Below are 12,110 nucleotides of genomic sequence, written 5' to 3'. Positions count from 1 at the left end.
CAGGCCACTGTGGGCATGTGACCTTCATTCTTGCTAAGGACCTGAACAGAAAGTTGAAGGTATCAAAGAGGGTATACTTGGAAATAATTTGCAGTCTCATGTGGGAATACCAAATAATCCAATGAAGACCTAAATCACAGTAGGGCAGTGACTGTAATACTAAAGATTTATCTGCCAGCGACTTGCCACAACTAAATCAAAATTGTTACAGAGTTCACAGTAACTCTCCATAATTTGCAAAAGTTGTAAGATAGCAGATAACAATTAAGAACTCCTCATCTCCTAGAAACTGTGGAAATATTTCCAGCCTTTTAATACATTTTAATTAGAAACTATTCTGATTTTGGCTTCTCATCTCTGAGTCTATTTTATTACGTATATTTGCATAAAGCAGAAATTGTTTCATTAAAACATTAAATCTACTTCTGCTGCACTGCCCTCAGAATATTTTTGTGAGATCACTGTGGAAATTATGATGATGTCAAACTGAGAATTTTGATGTAAAGGTAGGAATTTAAAAAAAAAAAATAATCCTAAAATTACTTTCAGGCAGGCATCTTTAGCAGAGGGGAAAGCAGAACTAGATAATGTCTTCTGCCAAGAAAGAGATTTCCATTTTGGGGGAAGGCACTTAAACTAAAATCTGAAAATACCAGATTAACCAAACATAAAGCAGAGTTTATGATACTACAGAAATGCTAGCATTATTCTTTCAATGTCTCATTAACCAGGAGTTCTTTTGTTTCATTCCTTGGACACTTGGGTTGCTGTCAGCACCCTGACATCACCAAATGAACTCAGAGCAGTATGTCTGCCACCCCACAGTAGGTACTGGTATCAGCTGACAGTGGAGTTCACTTTTTGTTATGAACTGTCAAAAACGTTGTAAAATTCCAAAAACTTATTTCTGATCAGTTGCTCCAGCCCTTTGAAATACAAAAAATTAATGCTTTACCCCATGAAAAAGTTGAGTGATTTATCAGTGGTTCCTCCTCACAGCTTTCACAACCTGTGCCGGCCCAGGAAGTCTTCAAACAGTGACCAGAAAAGCCAGGAGACCTCACACTAGTTTTCATTATATATCTCTTTGTTTAATCAAACTGTGGGTCACACAAAACATTAAGCGAAAACAGAAATTCTTCCTGGCAGCTGGCAGAGTGCTGTGTTTTGGATTTAGTGTGAGAATAAAGTTGGTAACACACTGATCTTTTTTTAGTTGTTGCTAAGTAGGGTTTATCCTACCTTAAGGATTTTTCAGTTTCCCATGCTCTACTGGTGAGCAGGTGCACAAGAAGGTGAGAGGGAGAATGGCCAGGAGAGCTGACTCAAAGTAGCCCAAGGGATATTCCATACCACAGAACATCATGACCAGTATATGAACTGGGGGGAGTTGGGCTGGAGGGGCAGATCGCTGCTCAGGCATCGGTCAGCGGGTGGTGAGCAACTGCATTGTGCATGCTTATCTTCTCTTGGGTTTTATTTCTCTTTCTATTTTTTAGTATACTCATTTTCATTACAATTATTAGGCTTTTATTACTACTATATTTTATTATTGTTGTTATTATATTTTGTTTACTTATTAAATCATTCTTATCTCAACCCATGAGGTTTTACTTTTTTTTTGACTCTCCTCCCCATCCCATTGGGAGCAGGGAGGAGCAAACAAGTGGCTGCCATAGCGTTTAGTTGCTGGCTGTGTCAAAATTTCAGTGCCCTCTTTCTCTCCTTCTCTCCCCACCCAACCATGAGAAAAAGGGAAATAGCTGGTTTAGCATCCTTAACTTGTCAATGACACACAGAATAAGCAACTATTTAAGTGTTCTTTTAACTACACACTATTTGGGTTGAATGTTTACACACTTCAGAATTAAGTATTCTAGTTTGGGCTATTCTCATAACTGAGATATGACTCTGTAGCTTAAATGCAATGGGACACCAAAAGCAATTCGCAAGAGGTTTACAGTCAACTATCATTTTCTTTACTGTGAGAAGAAAAGAGAAGCCCAAAACTTCTGTTGTACAATGTTCACAACGCAGAAAAGACCGAACCCACTTCTTCATACCAGTCAGTCTTGAAAGAAAAGACGCAGACCAAGTAACTGATTTGGGCGTGTGAACAGAGTAAAAGCAATTGTAGAAAGTTTGTTGTTGCCATGTTTTTCTTCCTTTTGAACAGCATCAACATGGGACTAATTCATGATCTTTACAAAGTAGTTTCCAGTTAGACTGACACACAATGGCAAGCAGCATTAGACAGGTGAAGTGACAGGAAGGAGGAAGGCTGACTTGATGTCAGTGACAAAAACTATTTTAATGGAAATGTGAAATTATTCAAAAATTTCTTCCCCTAAACACGTGAAGATTTCTCTAGTCAGATTCAGACTGCACAATGGGCTGAGAGCAGGAATCAGCCAGACACGGTATTTTTACATACCACATTTTTTCTAATGGCTTTTCATATTTGGTTTAAGGGCTTCTTCTGCCAAAGATCTGTTAAATCGGTGATGTTCCATCAAACAGTAGTTGTCAAACATGATAAAGACCTACAGTAATAAAATACGTGACCAAGAGGTTTTACTAGCCAAGGATCCAGGGAAAAGTAAATAGGTCATATTTCCGAGACACAACAAGATGACAATAATAACAAACAGCCTGCTGCTTGTTCAGTAATACTAATTTTCAGACCTCTTCTATCCTAAAATCAGACCTATGTATCAGGTCATGAGATGGATGGATGTGACAGGAAAGTCACATAACAAAGGACAGATGATAATGCTTGACTACTACTGCAGAACACACCTTTAAATTAAGACCCTTAAGTTGGGAGCCTCCCACTCTGCTACTGATAACAGGACAACATCGTAGTCTCTCTCCTGCACAGTAACATCACGCACCAGACCAGAGGCTCGACTAAAAAGCTGTAGTGGGCACCTGGCATAAAAGAATTGCAGAAAAAAATGCAAAGCACCACAAACATGCAAAAGTAGGAAGAGGCATCAAGGCAGGAGATCTCATTTCTCAGTGTAGGAAAACATGTGTACACACATTTGAACACAGATCTCCAAACCAAAGTTGTGTGCACAGACGTAGGATCTTTGTGTCATGATCCTGCTGATGGCCTTTTATATTTTGGAGATTTTACCTGCATTTTGATTAACACCTATCAGTCTTTGATGGAAGATGTAGTCAGATGCTGCTCAAGCTACTCCAACACTGAATAATTTGCTCTAATTTATTCCTTAAGAACTATTCTAATTTACAGCTTTACTTAGATAAAGGGGGCACATTTGCTAACTTCCCAGAATTAAATATCCATTGACTGAGGCAAAACCCAAAAACCCCAAATAAAGGATGGTTCTATTGTTGAGAGAGTTCAGGTAAGTTGGGATAAGAAACAGCAACTTAAATATGAAGACAATTAGAATTTCTTCCTCCTACTGTCTGGGTGATCGGCATTTGGCTCAGGATCATCCTTGTGAAAGCATCATCCCCTGTTGACTAAGTGCACTTTTATGCAAACTCTATCAGGAAGAAAGTAGAAAAATATGTGCCCTTCTGTGACACTATATTCTGAAATCTACAGACATTGTTCCCAGTAAAAACATCAGAAAGGAAAACAAAGAAAAAAGGCTCCAAACTATGAAGGAACCTTCTATTTCCTGGTAAGTTTAGGTAAGTTTAAATTTATCCTCTTAGATAGAAATGAAGATCAGCTCCAGAAAAGAACATTTTTAAATCCTCAGTGAATAAAGATCAAGTAGTATTCACCCAGAAAAACTGAAATATGTGAAAAGATGACTATAAAATTGTTCAAGAAGTTGGAAAAATATGTGGTCAATGGCATTTTACACAACAATCTGAATTCCGGTAAATCAATTTCAATTACAAAGGAAGTACCAACAAGATTATAGTGTCAAAAATGGAGAGAAAGAATAAACTCTATTGGAGAAATAACAAATTGAATTCAAATACATCAAATCACTGTTCTCATCTTTTTCCTAAAGTTTTCAGTTTAAGAAAAACTTGTTCAACTATATCAGAAATATTCAGACGTTGATTCCCTATGTTTCCCTCCCTGTGCAGTTCCACAGCTGCTCAGAAATGTTATCTTTTAAATTCACTCAACAGCTGTTTAGCTCAGCTGCCAAGGTTTTATTTAATACTCCAGAACACTAATTACATAAAGGTATCTGAAGGAGAAGGGAAAAAAAAAGCCTGCTTCTACCTATTTATAAAGTTGGCTAATAACTATGGTCATCTAGCTACACAACACCTTCTTCCAAATTCTAGCTCTGGAATTAATGTTGCTCTTCACAATTCCTCAATTGCCCTAATCATCAAGGACATAAAAATCATAGTTGTAAAAAGCACATGTATTACCCTTCCAATAGGTTCCCATAATTGCAAAAATAGCCTTTAAAAGCCTTGGAATTTTTATACTTATGAGAATTTTTTTAAAAACTAGACTTTATGAGTTTGATTTACGGTGGGACCTAAAGATTGAAAAAAATTAGAGACTACATGCTAATACCCTTCAAGTAAAACTATTTTCTTAATATTTCTGTATTGAACAGAAGACATAATCAAGATCCATCTATATAATTTGTGGCTAATTTTAATATAACCTAACGATAGCTCTACAGATTACTACAGCTCTAGGCTTATCATTGCTGGTTTACCAAAATTTAGACCTTAGCAGGTGAAATTTACTTCTGTATTCTGGAAGCTTTTAGAAAATAAGACACACTGGTCAAAAAGCACTTAATGTGCTTTAAAAAGGTCAGTTTCTAAAACACTCTTCTTCAATTTACAACATATCATTATCCATTTGCCTCCCTCATCAGTGTTTTACTGTCAGACATTCCTGTCCCAAATACCTGAGAGAGGTGCTGGAGCAGTACAGTCTTCATCTGCTTTCTGTGAAGCACTGCACTTCACAAAAAAGATGATCCTACATGTCTGAATAAAGACACATCTGTGCGTTTCTCTCCACATTACATCAAATTTAATTTACCTAGCAGTATGTGATAAGATACAGTCTCAACATCTTTTTTCACTACTTGCATCTATTTTTAATCAAAGAGAAGCAGTAATAATTCAAACAACACTAATATGGCTGGGAAGTCTTCACCTGTCCTGAGGACAGTTTGTGGAGCAACAATTAACAGTTTCAAGAGCGGTTATCTGTCCTATTCATTACAAGCACATTAACAGTAAGAATGCCAAAAATGGAGAAAGACTAAGGAGACAAGAGAGGCTCATATAAAAATCTGCAACATCTACTGAAAACAAGAGGCTATTTGGACACTAGCTGACTGATAGTTTGGGTGAGAATCAAAATTCTCAGCTTCTACAGCAAACACTGTGGTGTAACTATGCCCTACCTAAAACCAAATGAAGCTCTAACTGACGGCAAGCTCCAGATCCTCCAAAAAGCCTACATCTAAATTCAGTAAACTCAAGCAACAGTGCCTGAAAGGAATGCAAACTGTCAGTCATAAGAAAAGCCATGAGAAATGGAGACTAAAGAAAATGTGTTGCTTAAGAATGGAAACATATTTTAGAATAAATAAAGCAATCACAAGTTGCAGTAGTACCATTTATTACAATAAACTCGGACTGGGTAAGTTTTCCAAATACAATGTCTGTGTTTAAAAAAACCCACAATAACAACTCTCATAAAAAGTCCCAGGTGCCTGTTCCCAGAGGGATTGAAACCTTCCTCCAGCTCTGGTTCAAAGGCTTTGAAATTGGGTCTCCTGCTGAAGGGATGAACAAAGCACCACCATTATTTATGCTAATATGGACTGGCTGGTAGGGAGCAGCACTGAAGTGATGAGGGGGGTCATAGCCATAAAGGTAACGGTAACCTAAATCACAAATGCATGAAATTTCTTTGTAGCTAGGTTTTTCATTTTGACCTTTATACATTTTAATATGGATAATTCATAAGATGCCACAGTGCTTAACAATTCACACATGTATCAATAATTCAAAAACTACCAATATAAGGAAAAAACAATCACATGCAAGGTTCCAGCATCTTCACCACTAAGGTCACTCCCCTGTACTCTCCCACATTTCTTTTTTTGCCTTTTGTGCAGTGACCTAGTGGTTCAGGAAACAAAGAAGTACCTCTCCACACCAACCCAAACAACAGAACAACCACACTGAGTTCAGCCCTGGCATCAGAGCAGAGAGACAATCAGCCCAGTATCAGGAAGGCAAAACAGGCAACGAAGCAGTCCCAGAGGCATGGTCCAGCCTAGGCTAGGGCTCCAAATAAAGAACAAGTAATGTCTTAAAACTATGAAAGTAGCGAAGATACTAAGAAGATCTAAAAATTATTTTTAAAAGGTATGGCTGACTGGACACAAGTCTGCCAATCTCAGTGTGCTCTCTACAAATAAAATGCGTTTGTGTATTTCCAAACTCCACTTTCCTCGGCCTCTGAGGGTCAGATCCATTAGCACACTCCACTACTTCAGTCACGGCATGATGCAAAAAACAATCCATCTATGAGCAGAAAGGCACATGCGATTTAAGATTTTTAGGATTCCAAAAGTTCCACCAAGATGCACTTCCAAAAGCGACGCAGTCCTGGCTGAGCACATACAGACATTTCAGACACAATGAATGACCAGGTGCCCCCGCTCCAGCCCAGCAGCCATGCATGCAGCACATCTAACATGCACTGGCAGAACTGCAGTAAGCATCAAGCACAGCAATCCTCTGAAACTGTGGCTGGTGGAGGTATCACTCATGCAAAATGTTTAAACACCATGGGCAACACAGAATCCAAATCTCCCTCCTCTCAGCTGGGTGCCCTAACTGCTAGGAACTGGATGGGCTTCTGGCCCACTCCTCTGTCCCTCCAGTCCTTGTGTTGCTAGCTATGCAGCGTCCCTGATTGAAACAGAGACACAAGCCTTGCTGTTTGAAGATCCTTCTGGGACATCCCTATCTTTCATTTCCCACTGGCTGACAGATGGTCCCAATTCAGCATGCTGGCTGTTGTGGTACCTGTTCCTGGACACCTCAGACAGGTTTCTTAATTCTACTTCCAAAGACAAGTGGATAAAAGTTAGGCATGGAGATGTTGACCAAGAGAACACCAAAGTCTTCTTAGCCTAAATTACAGGCTCTGGGTTTCACATGACCAAGAGTAAGCCAGGCAGTAAGGCAAGTATCTTCAAAGAGATCCAAAGAGTGACCTTACTGGTCAGCATGGGAACAGTTCTTGCAGGCTGCCTAGCCGTGCAAGACACCAGCAGCACACGTATCCAGCAGCTGAGGTTAGGGACCTCACGAGTATCCAACAAGAGGTAGTTGATCAGGCTTGTGACAAGCTCTATTTCTTCTGTTTCTTATCTAAATGTACATAGTTTGGTGTACATGCATTCACTTCTCCACTCTCAAATGTGTTTTTTTCCCTCTTCAGAGAAAAAGAAAAATGCCAACAACCCACTCCTCATGAGCAATTTCATCCTTTAACACACTGGATTTGTGCAGGCCAAGTAACATTTTTGGTAAAGAATATAATTGCAATTGCACGTTTCTAAGGTATTGTAAATAGCATGAAATTATTTTAAAATGTTATGAAAAATGCATTTGCAGTGTTCCTTTAAGTGTTTTAACAAAGCTTCGGTTGAAATTGCTTTATTCCAAAGCAATCGAAGATAGAGTATTTTTACAAGGACCTCTTTATTTCCCAGCAAATGACTGAGATACAGATACTTTCCAGAAAGAGAATGCACCAGAAAATATGCAACCTTACATTTTACTAGCCATAGCTATCTAGCACCATAAAACATCAGCTGCTGTGTTTCTGAAAGACTGTGTTGTAGCTGAAGCAAAACAGAATGATTAGCAAAGTCACAGGAGAGCCCAGAAGCCTTATGCAAGTTTAGGTTTGGTGCCATACTAACATACAGGCTTTATTCAGTACAGTGAAGCCATTCTATATCCAAAGCAGCAGCAATTCCAAAGACTGAAATCAAAAATTAAGCAAAAATTAAGCAGCCCATTCATGCCATCATCTTCCAGGAAATACAGTATCACATACCTCCTTTTCATACTCCTGGGACAACATAGATAAATAAAATAGATATTGGCCTAAAGAAGCTGGTCAGAAGACACATTGTTATTATTCAGGGCTATAAGCTTGTCTACATTACAGGATCAGGACAGGTGCCTTTAATGTATCATTTGAAGCACACTTGGAATGGCTTCTCTAACCTCCTGGGACACAAAGCTGCATAGAAAGAGGAATTCACTTCCCAATGTGATAAGATCCAAATAACTTTAAATACTTTTCAGCAAACATCACAACAAAAGAGATGCACACAAGGATGTACACTTAAGTGTTGGGTACAGTAACACTCTCCTAGAGCTATACATGAAACGAGGTCACCCTGAAATTCCTCATACAGGGACACCATAATGGAAAAGAACAAGTTTTGAAAACTTGTTAAAACCACTGGCAGTTGCAACATGTAGTAACTCTCTAACATATTAAAGAAAAACCAACCTCTTTCACCACCTCCTCTAGCCCCCACCTAGCTCCAATGAAGAAAGCGTGGGGGGAAATAGTAGTACAAAGAAACAAGATAAACTCAATTGAGACAAAAATTCCAGTGTAATAAAAGTTCCTTTTCAGAGTAACTTGGCGTTCACTGCAGAATAGAGCTGTATAGAATTTTTCCACAAGAAAGCTGCTCCACGACTGGGATTATTCTTGTCAGTGGGCCCTGTAACTTGCTGTGCACCTTGTGGGATTAGGAATCAAGCAGCACTCCTATGGGTAAATGTCATAAGCAAAGACTTGTGCAGTAAAAGAAACCAAATGAAACTAAACACATAAAACAATGGCAGGGAGGACAGGGAAGGGGAGTAAATGATTTGCCTTCTCTGTTTCAATGGCAGTCATCATGCATGATACTTCGTACTTAGAAAAGGTTGGAAGTTATCAGCACGCATACAAATTCAGTGTCCCTTTATCAGGCAAATTCTGGTCTCCTAAGAAGTCAAGATGCAGTAAGAAGTCTTAAGCAGCATAAATACACGGTTTTTTTCTGAGGGGGAAAGTGGAAAAGAGAGTCTCATGATACATAAGGTGTTTAAAAATTTACACACGTATGCACAATTCCAAAATGTAACTAACACATCAGCAACTTCTGTGAAGACTAGCAATAGGACTTTCCACGTGGATCTTGCATGGGACTATCACATCCAGAAAAATTAAATGGTCCCATTAAGTGTCATGACACTATTAACTCCACAGTACACAAACTCAGTAATGCTTCAGGGAAAGAGAGATTGCTCTCTCCTTACTCACCAACCACTTTCCCCACCACGGTTTTGATTTCACTAAGTGGCTGGAGCCTGTCCAGAAGGAACTCCACTCCTTTCACAGACATAGTAGTCCATCATGATGCTAGGATCCCTCACCTGCTCCTTTCTGAGGGCCCAATGAATCCACATGCAATGCAGTGCAATTCCTCTCTTCCACTTTGCTGGAGGAAGGGAAGAATGGCATCATCGAGGGCAAGAGGGGTGAATTCAGTCTGTTCCCAGACACACCCCACCTTACTGCTAGCACAGGGGAGAGGAGCACAAAAGAGCTGAATGAATAGGAACGATGGAGCAGTATGATGCACAAAGGGACAGGCTGAGCATGTGAGACAGCAAAATAATTAAGGTGGCATGGTTGCACCAGCATCTAACAGTTTCAGCATTGTTTGGAACCACGTTAATTTAGAATTGCATCGACATCGTGTTTGTATTTCAACCACTGCTTATCCAAACCTCATTAATTCACATCACCCAGTGCAGGCACTGGATCATTTTTGCGCACAAAAAGGCCCATGGAGCCAGGGCCAGTGGCATCAATCCTTCACAGAACTCAAATTAATTCAGTCAGGGTGATGCATCTTGCAGGACTGGGGTGTTCAGTGAGAAATGTTAATATAGGCCACAACATACAAGGAGCCTGTGATGAGGACTAACTATATTTGATATGACAAGGTTTAGGACTTTAAAGGTAAATATGGCAGCAACCAGAAAGATGTAACTCCACTGATACAGCTTCCATAGTAAACAGTTCCAGAAAAACACAAGCCAAAAGAGAATTTAAAAACTATTAAATATACAAAAACTGCGTAACAAATTTTCTTTACCTTGCACTAAAAACATCCCAAATATTGTCAGTACGTAAAGTCAGCAACAAATATCTTTGTGTTACCTTACTGATAGATTTCTGACAGTCAGGCACTTGTTCTTCAAAAGACACATGCACTTAAATTTAAGCATGCAAGTAGTCCCATCAGGTACTGATGTAAAGTTCATGCTTTCATTTGAACAGTTATTTTACATTTCGCTTTTTTCAGCATGTGACATTTGTGTTCACTTTGTTCATAAGACAATAATTTTAAAATAACTTATACATTCTGGGTAACAGAGGCAACCAGTATGTGACCAATGGACAAACCACACATGCACAAAAAAACAATTACGTTAGAAACAGAGAGATATTCCACAGTATTTAAAAATCAACTCTTATATCAGCACTATGCAGTTTAATACAAGTGTTGACATTTATTCACATGCTATCCATAGCAGAGATGGAAGTTTAATGGTGTACAAGTGCTTCCATACTAAGCCCACTGTTTTTACACAGTTTCTAAGCTTTATCTACTGAAATTATTAAAGCTTGGTATTTTCATTAATGCAATTTTTAACTGTTTTGAATGTTGCTTAGTGGTTATGAAATAAAAAGTTTAAATATATATATATAGTAGCTCCCATTATAAATATCAGTTTCTGACCTTAAGTTGAACAAAGTAGCACAGTGGCAAAGGCAAAATTAGCTATGGAAAGACGTCTCATTGAGAAGTACCTTAGAACTTCCAACTGAAAATAAATTTATATTTTATCAAGCAGTAGGACTTTAAAAAGATAGCACATCACACTTTGCACATGCATGAGACAAGAGCTATGCCCAGAACGGAGTAGCAGTATATGGACCAAGGGTAGCTTACATTCACTCAACAGGCATAGTTAATTCTGCTGTAAAATACACACCAGGTGAATGGCGAGGGGCATTAGTTAGATTATGTAACGTCTCTTTAGAAATACCTGGCTAAAGGGCAGAAAAAACATTGTGCTTGCATTGTTAAACACTCAAAATGAAGAAATAAAGCATGACACACTATATAAAATGTCATTATTGCTCTGTATATGCATTACCATAAAGATTTTCCACATAGCCTGTTTTCTGTGCAATTCAGAAAAAGAAGCCAGTACCTATGATGGTAATTTAGTTACCAATGGGGTAAAAAAATCTGCTGGAACATCTCACCTGCAGTTTTTGCTGGCAGTTTGTGCAAATATAATTTATGGTGCAGGTTTCACAAAACACTTTCGGAAAGCATTTTCAAAGATTAAGAAAAGACACTGATGTGCAATATACACTGTTTAAAACACGGTATAAATTGTGTAACACTGACTACCATACAACGAAGAAAATTAAATGGCACTGTAATGGACATTAAAGATTCCATGTATAAAAGCTTTGCCCATTTCTTGATACCTGAGTGTTTAACTATGCAGTCTTAACAGTATCCCATTTGGGTTTTCCTTTTAACAGACTGAATTCCGAAGGTCTCCTTAAAATGTCAACATTTGAAATCTTGCTAGCGAAGAACAATTACATTCAATTCCAAAGACGCATATGCCTAAAAGGGTATCATTAAAAAATTACAGGAAGCGGTCATGCAGGACACTGGCAAGGAAAAGGTACTGGAGGGATTTTAGAAAAATCATTCGACTCACCAGTCCATTGTTTGGCTGAGGTGAAAAAGGCAAACATTACTGAGATGCATCAGTGAGGAAGTTAGAACACAAATCAAGGCCCATGCCTGCAAGCACATGTGAATAACTTTAGGCCCAGAAGCACAGTTATTCATATGTGTGGCTTGCAGAACCTGAGCTCAGACGTTACCATTAAACAGTACAGAACGCTACTTAGATTTTGCCACTGACTTCAATAAAAATAGAAATTCACCCATGTTTAAGAGCAACTATTTCACCTCAGGAAGATAAAACCCCTT

The 12,110-nt window shown here is 38.6% G+C and overlaps 1 protein-coding gene across 1 annotated transcript in view; it reads right to left on the bottom strand.

The window, feature by feature from the left end:
• SLC25A13 (solute carrier family 25 member 13) overlaps positions 1-11,898 on the bottom strand; it is a 98,062-nt gene extending 86,164 nt beyond the window's left edge. Inside the window, exon 1 of the mRNA XM_026842113.1 lies at positions 11,833-11,898. The gene's annotated coding sequence lies outside the window, so the exon portion shown is untranslated. The remainder of the gene's footprint in view (positions 1-11,832) is intronic.
• Positions 11,899-12,110: the final 212 nt, after the last annotated feature.

Source organism: Athene cunicularia (genome assembly GCF_003259725.1).
Source record: "Athene cunicularia isolate RWA chromosome 2 unlocalized genomic scaffold, athCun1 chr2_part1, whole genome shotgun sequence".
NCBI classification, from domain to species: domain Eukaryota; kingdom Metazoa; phylum Chordata; class Aves; order Strigiformes; family Strigidae; genus Athene; species Athene cunicularia.
The sequence above is the reverse complement of the archived record's forward strand: the minus strand, read 5'-3'. Positions and strand labels throughout refer to the sequence as shown.